Genomic DNA, 8958 nt, shown 5'->3' with positions numbered 1-8958 from the left:
AATTAAAGAGTATTTCGGTTCTGTTGACGTTTTTTAAATCAATTACGACGATTTGGATTTTCGGTCTGAATTTTAGTTGCACAAAAAACTATTTCCGATTTGATTTTTATCGATGTCATATTAAATGTCTAGAAATTTTAGTTCATATAATATAAATTTTTTTAGATATCTGGGCTAAAGAGCATTCATTTTAATCGATTTGGTTATTCATAACTATACCGAAAAACACGTTAAACCCCTAATCATCTGAAGATTTCACTTACACACTCATATAAAATTACACTTAAAACCATATGAAAACCAAATGTTTGTTCATCTAACTAATTTAAAGTGTATTTTGGCTTTGTTGACTTTTTTTATATCAATTATGACTATTTGGATTTTCGGCCTAAATTTTCGCTGCACAAAAACTATTTCGAACTTGATTTTTTTCGATATCATAATAATCGTCAAGAAATTATAGTTCATATCAGATAAATTCTTTTAGATATCTGGGCTACAGAGCATTCCCTGGAATCGATTCGGTTATTCATTACTGTACCAAAAAACACATTAAGATTTCACTTTAACTCTCAAATAAAATTACACTTAAAACCATATTAAAACCAAAGGTTTGTTCAACTAACTAAATTAAAGTGTATTTTTTGTTCTGTTGATTGTTTTTAAATCAATTACGACCCTTTGGTTTTTCGGCTTGAATTTTAGCTGCACAAAAAACTGTTTCCGATTTGATTTTTTCGACGTCATAATAATCGTCTAGAAATTTTAGTTCATATCATATAAATTATTTTAGATATCTGGGCTACAGAGCATTCCCTAGAATCGATTTGGTTATTCATAACTATACCGAAAATCACGTTAAACCCCTAATCTTCTAAAGATTTCACTTACACTCTCAAATAAAATTACAGTTAAAACATATGAAAACTAAAGGTTTGTTCAACTAATTAATTAAAGTGTATTTTGGGTTCTGTTGACTGTTTTTAAATCAATTACGACGATTTGATTTTTCGGCTTGAATTTTAGCTGCACAAAAAACTGTTTTCGATTTGATTTTTTTCGAAGTCATAATAATCGTCTAGAAATTTTAGTTAATATCATATAAATTGTTTTAGATATCTGGGCTACAGAGCATTCCCTAGAATCGATTTGGTTATTCATAACTCTATCAAAAATCACGTTAAACCCCTAATTTTCTGAAGATTTCACTTACACTCTCAAATAAAATTACAGTTAAAACATATGAAAACTAAAGGTTTGATCAACTAAAAAATTAAAGTGTATTTTGGGTTCTGTTGACTGTTTTTAAATCAATTACGACGATTTGGTTTTCGGCTTGAATTTTAGCTGCACAAAAAACTGTTTTCGATTTGATTTTTTTCGACGTCATAATAATCGTCTAGAAATTTTAGTTCATATCATATAAATTTTTTTAGATATCTGGACTTTAGAGCATTCCCTATAATCGATTTAGTTATTCATAACTGTACCAAAAATCACGTTAAACCCCTAATCTTCTGAAGATTTCACTTACACTCTCAAATAAAATTACATTTAAAACCATATGAAAACCAAAAGTTTGTTATAGTAACTAAATTAAACTGTATTTCGGGTTCTATTGACTTTTTTTTAATCAATTATGACCATTTGGTTTTACGGCCTGAATTTTAGCTGCACAAAAACTTTTCCGAGTGGATTTTTTTCGATGTCATAATAATCGTCTAGAAATTTTAGTTCCTATCATATAAAATTTTTTAGATATCTGGGCTACAAAGCATTCCCTAGAATCAATTCGGTTATTCATAACTATATCGAAAAACACGTTAAACCCCTAATCTTCTGATGATTTCACTTACACTCTCAAATAAAATTACACTTAAAATGATATGATAACCAATAGTTTGTTCTACTAACTCAATTAAATTGTATTCTGGTTTCTTTTGACTTTTTTTAAAACAATTACGATGATTTAGTTTTCGGCCTGAATTTTAGCTGCACAAAAAACTGTTTTCGATTTGATTTTTATCGATGTCATATTAGACGTCTAGAAATTTTATTTCATATCATATAATTTTTTTTATATATCTGGGCTACAGAGCATTCATTTTAATAGATTTGGTTATTCATAATTGTACCGAAAAACACTTTAAACCCTAATCTTCTGAAGATTTCAGGTACACTCTCACGTAAAATTACACTTAAAACCATATGAAATCTTCCTAAGATTTCACTTACACTCTCAAATAAAAATTACACTTAAAATAATATGAAAACCAAAGGTTTGTTCTACTAACTAAATTAAAGTGTATTCTGGGTTCTGTTGACTTTTTTTTAAATCTATTACGACAATTCAGTTTTTCAGCTTCAAGTTTTGTAGCATAAAAAACTGTTTCCGTTTTGATTATTTTCGATGTCATAATGATAGTCTAGATCTTTTAGTTCATATCATATAAATTTTTTTAGATATCTAGGCTATAGAGCATTCCCTGGAATCGATTCGATTATTCATAACTGTACCCAAAAACACGTTAAACCCCTAATCTTCTGAAGATTTCACTTGCACTCTCAAATAAAATTACACTTAAAATGATATGAAAACCAAAGGTTTGTTCTACTAACTAAATTAAAGTGTATTTTGCTTTCTAATGACTTTTTTTTAATTCAATCACGACGATTTGATTTTTCGGCCTAAATTTTAGCTGCACAAAAAACTGTTTACGGTTTGACTTTTTTCGATATCATAATAATTGATTAGAAATTTTAGTTCATATCATATAAATATTTGCAGTGTTGGAATTTGAGCGAATACTTGTGTACGCACAAGTTAAACTTGATTAGATGGATCATGAATTGGTTAACAACAATGTGCTCATGAGATAGCTAGAGAGAGCTCAAGATGAGGTCTGAATAGCTCACAGTAGCTTAAGCTAACTTACTCCAGCTCACCCAGTTCACTCTAGCTCAAGTCAACTCAAGGTAGTTGGACCTAGCTCGGGGGAGTGACACTAGCTGAGTGATGTGTCATCAAGTGAGGTGGCAGTGACATGTCATCAGGTGATGACATGGCAGCTTACATGGACTACTAGATAATTGACATGTGACTTAACCATATGCTGACACATGTCAACACATAAACCTCTCTCTCTTCCTTATGGATGAAAGGTTACCATTATATGTGGTTATGGGTGGTTACACCAAGGTAACCACACATCCTTTCACACCAAGTTGGTTATGGGTGGTTACTTGGAAGGTTCCATGCACCCTTTCTCCTAAGACAAGTCCTTTGGGAAAGGGTGGCACTCAAATATAAATAGAGCACCACCAATTTCATCTAGAGGATGATCTTTTGAGAGTGTTTTGAGGATTGAAGGAGTATACAAACATTCTTCTAGTGAGAAGAATAAGAGACTAGCAAAGAATGCATATTGGGTTGTGAAAGTATTTTGGTTGCTACTTCTTTAAGTTGGTAATCAAATTACCCTTGGCGTAGAGTTGTGTTTCTACATCAAACCGATCCTAGCATTTAAAAGGTAGAGTTATCCATCTTGGAGTTTTCAAAGTAAGATCTCTATTTCGCTATTTTTCCATAAGAAATCTTTCATGCAGATATCCAGGATACAGAGTATTCCCTAGAATCGATTCAGTTATTCATAACTGTATCGAAAATTACGTTAAACCCCTAATCTTCTAAAGATTTCACGTACACTCCCAAATAAAATTAAACTTAAAACCATACGAAAACCAAAAGTTTGATCTACTAACTAAATTAAAGTGTATTCCGGGTTCTGTTGACTTTTTTTAAATCAATTATAATGATTTGGCTTTTCGGCTTGAATTTTAGCTGCACAAAAATGTGTTTTTGATTTGATTTTTTTCGATGTCATAATAATCGTCTAGAAATTTTAGTTCATTACAAATAAATTTTTTTGGATATCAGGGTTACAGCTCATTCCCTAGAATCTATTCGGTTATTCATTACTGTACCGAAAAACATGTTAAGATTTCACTTACACTCTCAAATAAAATTACAATTAAAACCATATTAAAACCAAAGATTTGTTCTACTAACTAAATTAAAGTATATTCTGGGTTCTGTTGACTTTTTTTAAATCAATTACGACGATCTGGTTTTTGGCCTGAATTTTAGCTGCACAAAAAACTTTTTCTGATCTTATTTTTTTTGACGTCATAATAATTGTCTAGAAATGTTAGTTTAAATCTTATGAATTTTTTTAGATAACTGGGCTACAGAGCATTCCCTGGAATCGATTCGTTTATTCATAACTATATCGAAACACACATTAAATCCCTAATCATCTGAAGATTTCACTTACACTCTCAAATAAAATTACACTTAAAACCATATGAAAACCAAATGTTTGTTCTAGTAACAAAATTAAATTGTATTCCGAGTTTGGTTGACTTTTTTTAAATCAATTACGACGATTCGGTTTTTCGGCTTGAATTTTTGCAGCACAAAAAATTATTTTCGATTTGATTTTTTTCGATGTCATTATAATGGTCCAGAAATTTTAGTTCATTTCATATAAATTGTTTTGGATATCTGGGCTACAGAGCATTCCATGGAATCGATTCGTTTATTCATAATTGTACCGAAAAACACGTTAAACCCCTAATCTTCTAAAAATTTCACTTACACTCTCAAATAAAATTACACTTAAAATACATATCAAAACCCAAGGCTTATTCTACTAAAAATAAAGTGTATTCCAGGTTCTATTGACTTTTTTTAAATCAATTACAACGATTTGGTTTTTCGGCTTGAATTTTAGCTACACAAAAAACTGTTTCCGATTTGATTTTTTTTATATCATATAAATCATTTAGAAATTTTAGTTCATATCATAGAAATTGTTTTAAATATCTGGGCTATAGAGTATTCCGTGGAATTGATTCGTTTATTCATAATTGTACTGAAAAATACGTTAAACTCCTAATCTTCTAAAGATTTCACTTACACTCTCAAAAAAAATTACACTTAGAACCATATAAAAACCAATGGTTTGTTTTACTAACTAAATTGAAGTGTATTCCGAGTTATTTTGACTTTTTTTAAATCAATTACGAAAATTTGGTTTTTCGGTTTGAATTTTAGCTGCACAAAAAACTGTTTCCGACTTGATTTTTATCGATGTCATAATAAACGGCTAGAAATTTTAGTTCATATCAAATAAATTTTTTTAGATATGTAGGCTAGAGAGCATCATTTTAATCGATTTGGTTATTCATAACTGTACCGAAAAATACGTTAAACACCTAATCTTTTGAAGATTTCACATACACTCTCACATAATATTACACTTAAACCCCTAATCTTATGATGATTTCACTTACACTCTCAAATAAAATTACACTTAAAACGATATGATAACTAAAGGTTTGTTCTACTAACTCAATTAAATTGTATTCCGGGATCTTTTGACTTTTTTTAAATTAATTACGACAATTTGGTTTTCGGCCTGAATTTTAGCTACACAAAAAACTGTTTCCGATTTGATTTTTATCGATGTCATAATAAACGTCTAGAAATTTTAGTTCATATCATATAATTTTTTTTAATATATCTGGGCTACAGAGCATTCATTTTAATAGATTTGCTTATTCATAATTGTACTGAAAAACACGTTAAACCCCTAATCTTCTGAAGATTTCAGTTACACTCTTACGTAAAATTACACTTAAAACCATATGAAAATCAAATGTTTGTTCTACTAACTAAATTAAAGTGTATTCCTATGCTAGGCCTTACCTTGGCTGTTTAACCCTACCACGAGTCAAGGATCCTACCATTGTGCTTAAGGTCGCGGAACCATTAATCGGCCCTCGTCATCACTCACGGTGCGTGGCACAAGTGATTGGCTTATTACCATCTGCACAATCACTTATTGCATCGCACCTGTAGTGTGACTCGTGCCTTTGGTCCACACTGCAACAAGCTAACACGGTTACACCCCCACTCTTGTAGCGGTCTTCTAGCCACATTTACTCGCCCAGCTTCATTTTCATTGGGACCTTTCAAATCTCCCCATTTCTCGACAGAGCCTCTTACTCTGGAGACACGAAACTTTTAGCCCTCCAAAATCAGGTTCATTATCAATCCACAATAAACACCCGATTTAAACCATGCATAATGGTTCCCTTTATCCTCCTTGGCAAGGACAACACCAGAACAGCAACGATTTTTTTCTCCACGATCGTTGCATCTGAAATTTCACAAGCCCCAGCCTTTATGGCCATTCATACTCGGCTTCGAGGTCCTACCATGCAAAATGGTTACCTTTGACCTTCCTGACATCTTTTCCCTGATAGCGATGATGACACCACCATGCCATCTCAAAAGACTCGCTACTCCATGAATCTCACTGATCATCGCAACCAGCACGGCCCCACTCTTAGGCCGTTTTCCTCATATCACTTTCTATACATATAGCAACCAGCTAATTCTCTGAGAGACTCTAGCTTCTCCAGAGTTTCTTATACACTTTGCTATAACCAGCTCACACCTCTCAGCAAGCCACCACATTGGCTCTAATGCCATCATCATCAGCTAAGTCGACGTCTTGCCCTCTCTTAGCGCCACCTCCAGCCGCTATCGCAACTCGGGAGCCACGTACGCCACTGACCGACCACTCTCACGACGCCTCACGATCGTGGCCAGCCGCTTTATTGCTGCTACCGCTATCACCGGTCGGCGTCATCGGTCGCCATCGGCTACCCCTATCTGATCACCAATCGACTCCACTAGTTGATTTCCTTTCACAACCCTTAACCTTTAGCCACGAGGTTAATTTTCCATCAATTGCCCACACATCAAGGCATCTGATAGCATGCATATTTATGCTATATTTTGGCATTTCACCTCAATATTATTACACCATTTGAAGTAATTTTTGCTAATCTTTCATTGTTTCTATTTTATTATACTTCAAATCATCCTTACACTATTTTCTATCTTACTTCTATGGATCCAGGCTTTAGGGAATATTGGATGGGCTAGAGAAGTGGCTCAACTAAAGGAGTTTGAGCTCACTTTCAAGGAGCAGACTTGGGCTTCTCAATTTTGCTGTTTTTGGGCTCACTCATTTTCTGTTGGGCTAGGCCCAACCCTAGCCTCCCTAGCCTTTCCTTTCTTAGCCATGTATTTAAGGCCTCTTAGCATTAATTTCCAGGGATTTTTGGAGAAAAGAGAGAGAGGATTCTGGCCGTTTTTGGATTGTTAGCATTTTTCTATTTTCATCATCTTTTGTTCCATTTTGTTTTTCCTTGCTGTAATGATAGGCTAGAGCATCTGTAACCGGTTGCGTATCTTGAATCCATATGGAATCTGAGTCCCGGATGAGCTACAAAAACATGGTTTGTTTGTTTTTATCTTCTTCATTTCCATTTGGTTTAGTTTGAGCAGATTTGTGAATGCATGGAGTTCATGGCAGGTTTGTGTGAATTTGCATGGTTTCATTTTCTGTTAAATGCTTAAGAGAACAGAATGTTATAGCCGGTTGGTATAACATCTCGGAAATAAACATTATGTGCTTGAACGGTTGTTCCTGCATAGGTCCGGATAGGTTAAATAGAGAGTGGATGGTTGCATTTTGTTTATAATAGGTTTCTTTATTCATTTTGTTATTCCAATCCTTCTAATCCTTGGACGGTTGTTGGGGATGCTTTAAGTTTGATATCCAGAGATTAAAACACCTAACAAGCTAAGATTTATAGAGTGGACGAGGAAGATTTCATATAGGGGACAAATACACAGCCGGTTGCATTCCTTTTATTGATTTTCATCCATCATTGTCTTTCTGTTTTGATAATTAGTTTTCTGTCAAAACCCCACTCCCTTAAACAAACTGGTATTTGTATTGGTTCTCCTTGTTGGTAGAAGAAGGTGAGGCTCCTTGTGAGAGATGACCTAGGGTGCACTTTGCTGCAAACTAGAGAAGAGATACATAGATCTCTAATTCTGGAGTGGTTCGACAGCCGATCAGAATTTTGGCGCCGTTGCCGGGGAGCCAAGTTTTTCTTCTAAAAACATAGAGGACCGACCCTATTTTCTGTTTGTTTTGTTTTCTTGTTTGAGTGTTTTATCTGTTTTGTGTTCTTGGTGAAAAGGTTATCAGTTGTTTATGAGGTTATCAGTTTGGTGTTCTTGGTGAAAAGCTATTCTGTTCTTGAGATAAACTGATAGCAAGCAGCAACAGAAAAGCCTTATTTGCCTTTTCGATCTTCTTTTTGTTTGTGTGTATTTTCCTTTTATGTTTTCTCATTTCTGGAATCATTTTTGAACCAAGAAGTGGCTGTTGGAGAGGGCTGCACGACCTGATCTTCTGGAAAAGCAACCCTGCAGCAACTGAAAAAGCAAAAAGACACCTGCAGTCCTTCTCTTTCCTTCTCTGATTTCCAGTAGCACACCTTGTGTCCTTCTCTGGTCTTCATGTGCTCTGATAGGCGCTGAAAAGCAAGCTCACAAAGCAAGCTCACACAGCAAGTAGACAACCCTGCAGCAGATCAGGAGCATAACCATTTTTAGAATGCTCTGAATCCCACTTTTCTGCCTCTGACAGCAGATCACCTGACCAAGAGGATATTCCATTTTTCTTTCTCACATTTTCCTTTTATTTTCTCTCTTTTAGCACTCCATTCAACGTTGTCTTTACCCTCCACACTAATCTCCCTTTTCGTTTGGCAGAAGACACCAGCAGCTGCAACCAAAAGGAGATCACCCACAGCAGCCTTCCATTCAGTAGCGGTTTTGACCACCTCCATGACAGATAGCATTATTTAAGGATTGAGCTCGAGATACCGGTGCTATCCTCTTCCTTTCTCATCCCTACTTGATATCCTTTCAAGTCCATATGCTTTCCTTGATGTTTTCTTGCATATAGAGTGGTTTCTAAGGCAAAATAGGAGTAGGTTTTGAGGGAAAAAAATCAGTTTCCCGGT

This window comes from Diospyros lotus, chromosome 14 (assembly GCF_014633365.1).
Source record: "Diospyros lotus cultivar Yz01 chromosome 14, ASM1463336v1, whole genome shotgun sequence".
Lineage (NCBI taxonomy): Eukaryota > Viridiplantae > Streptophyta > Magnoliopsida > Ericales > Ebenaceae > Diospyros > Diospyros lotus.
The sequence above is the reverse complement of the archived record's forward strand: the minus strand, read 5'-3'. Positions refer to the sequence as shown.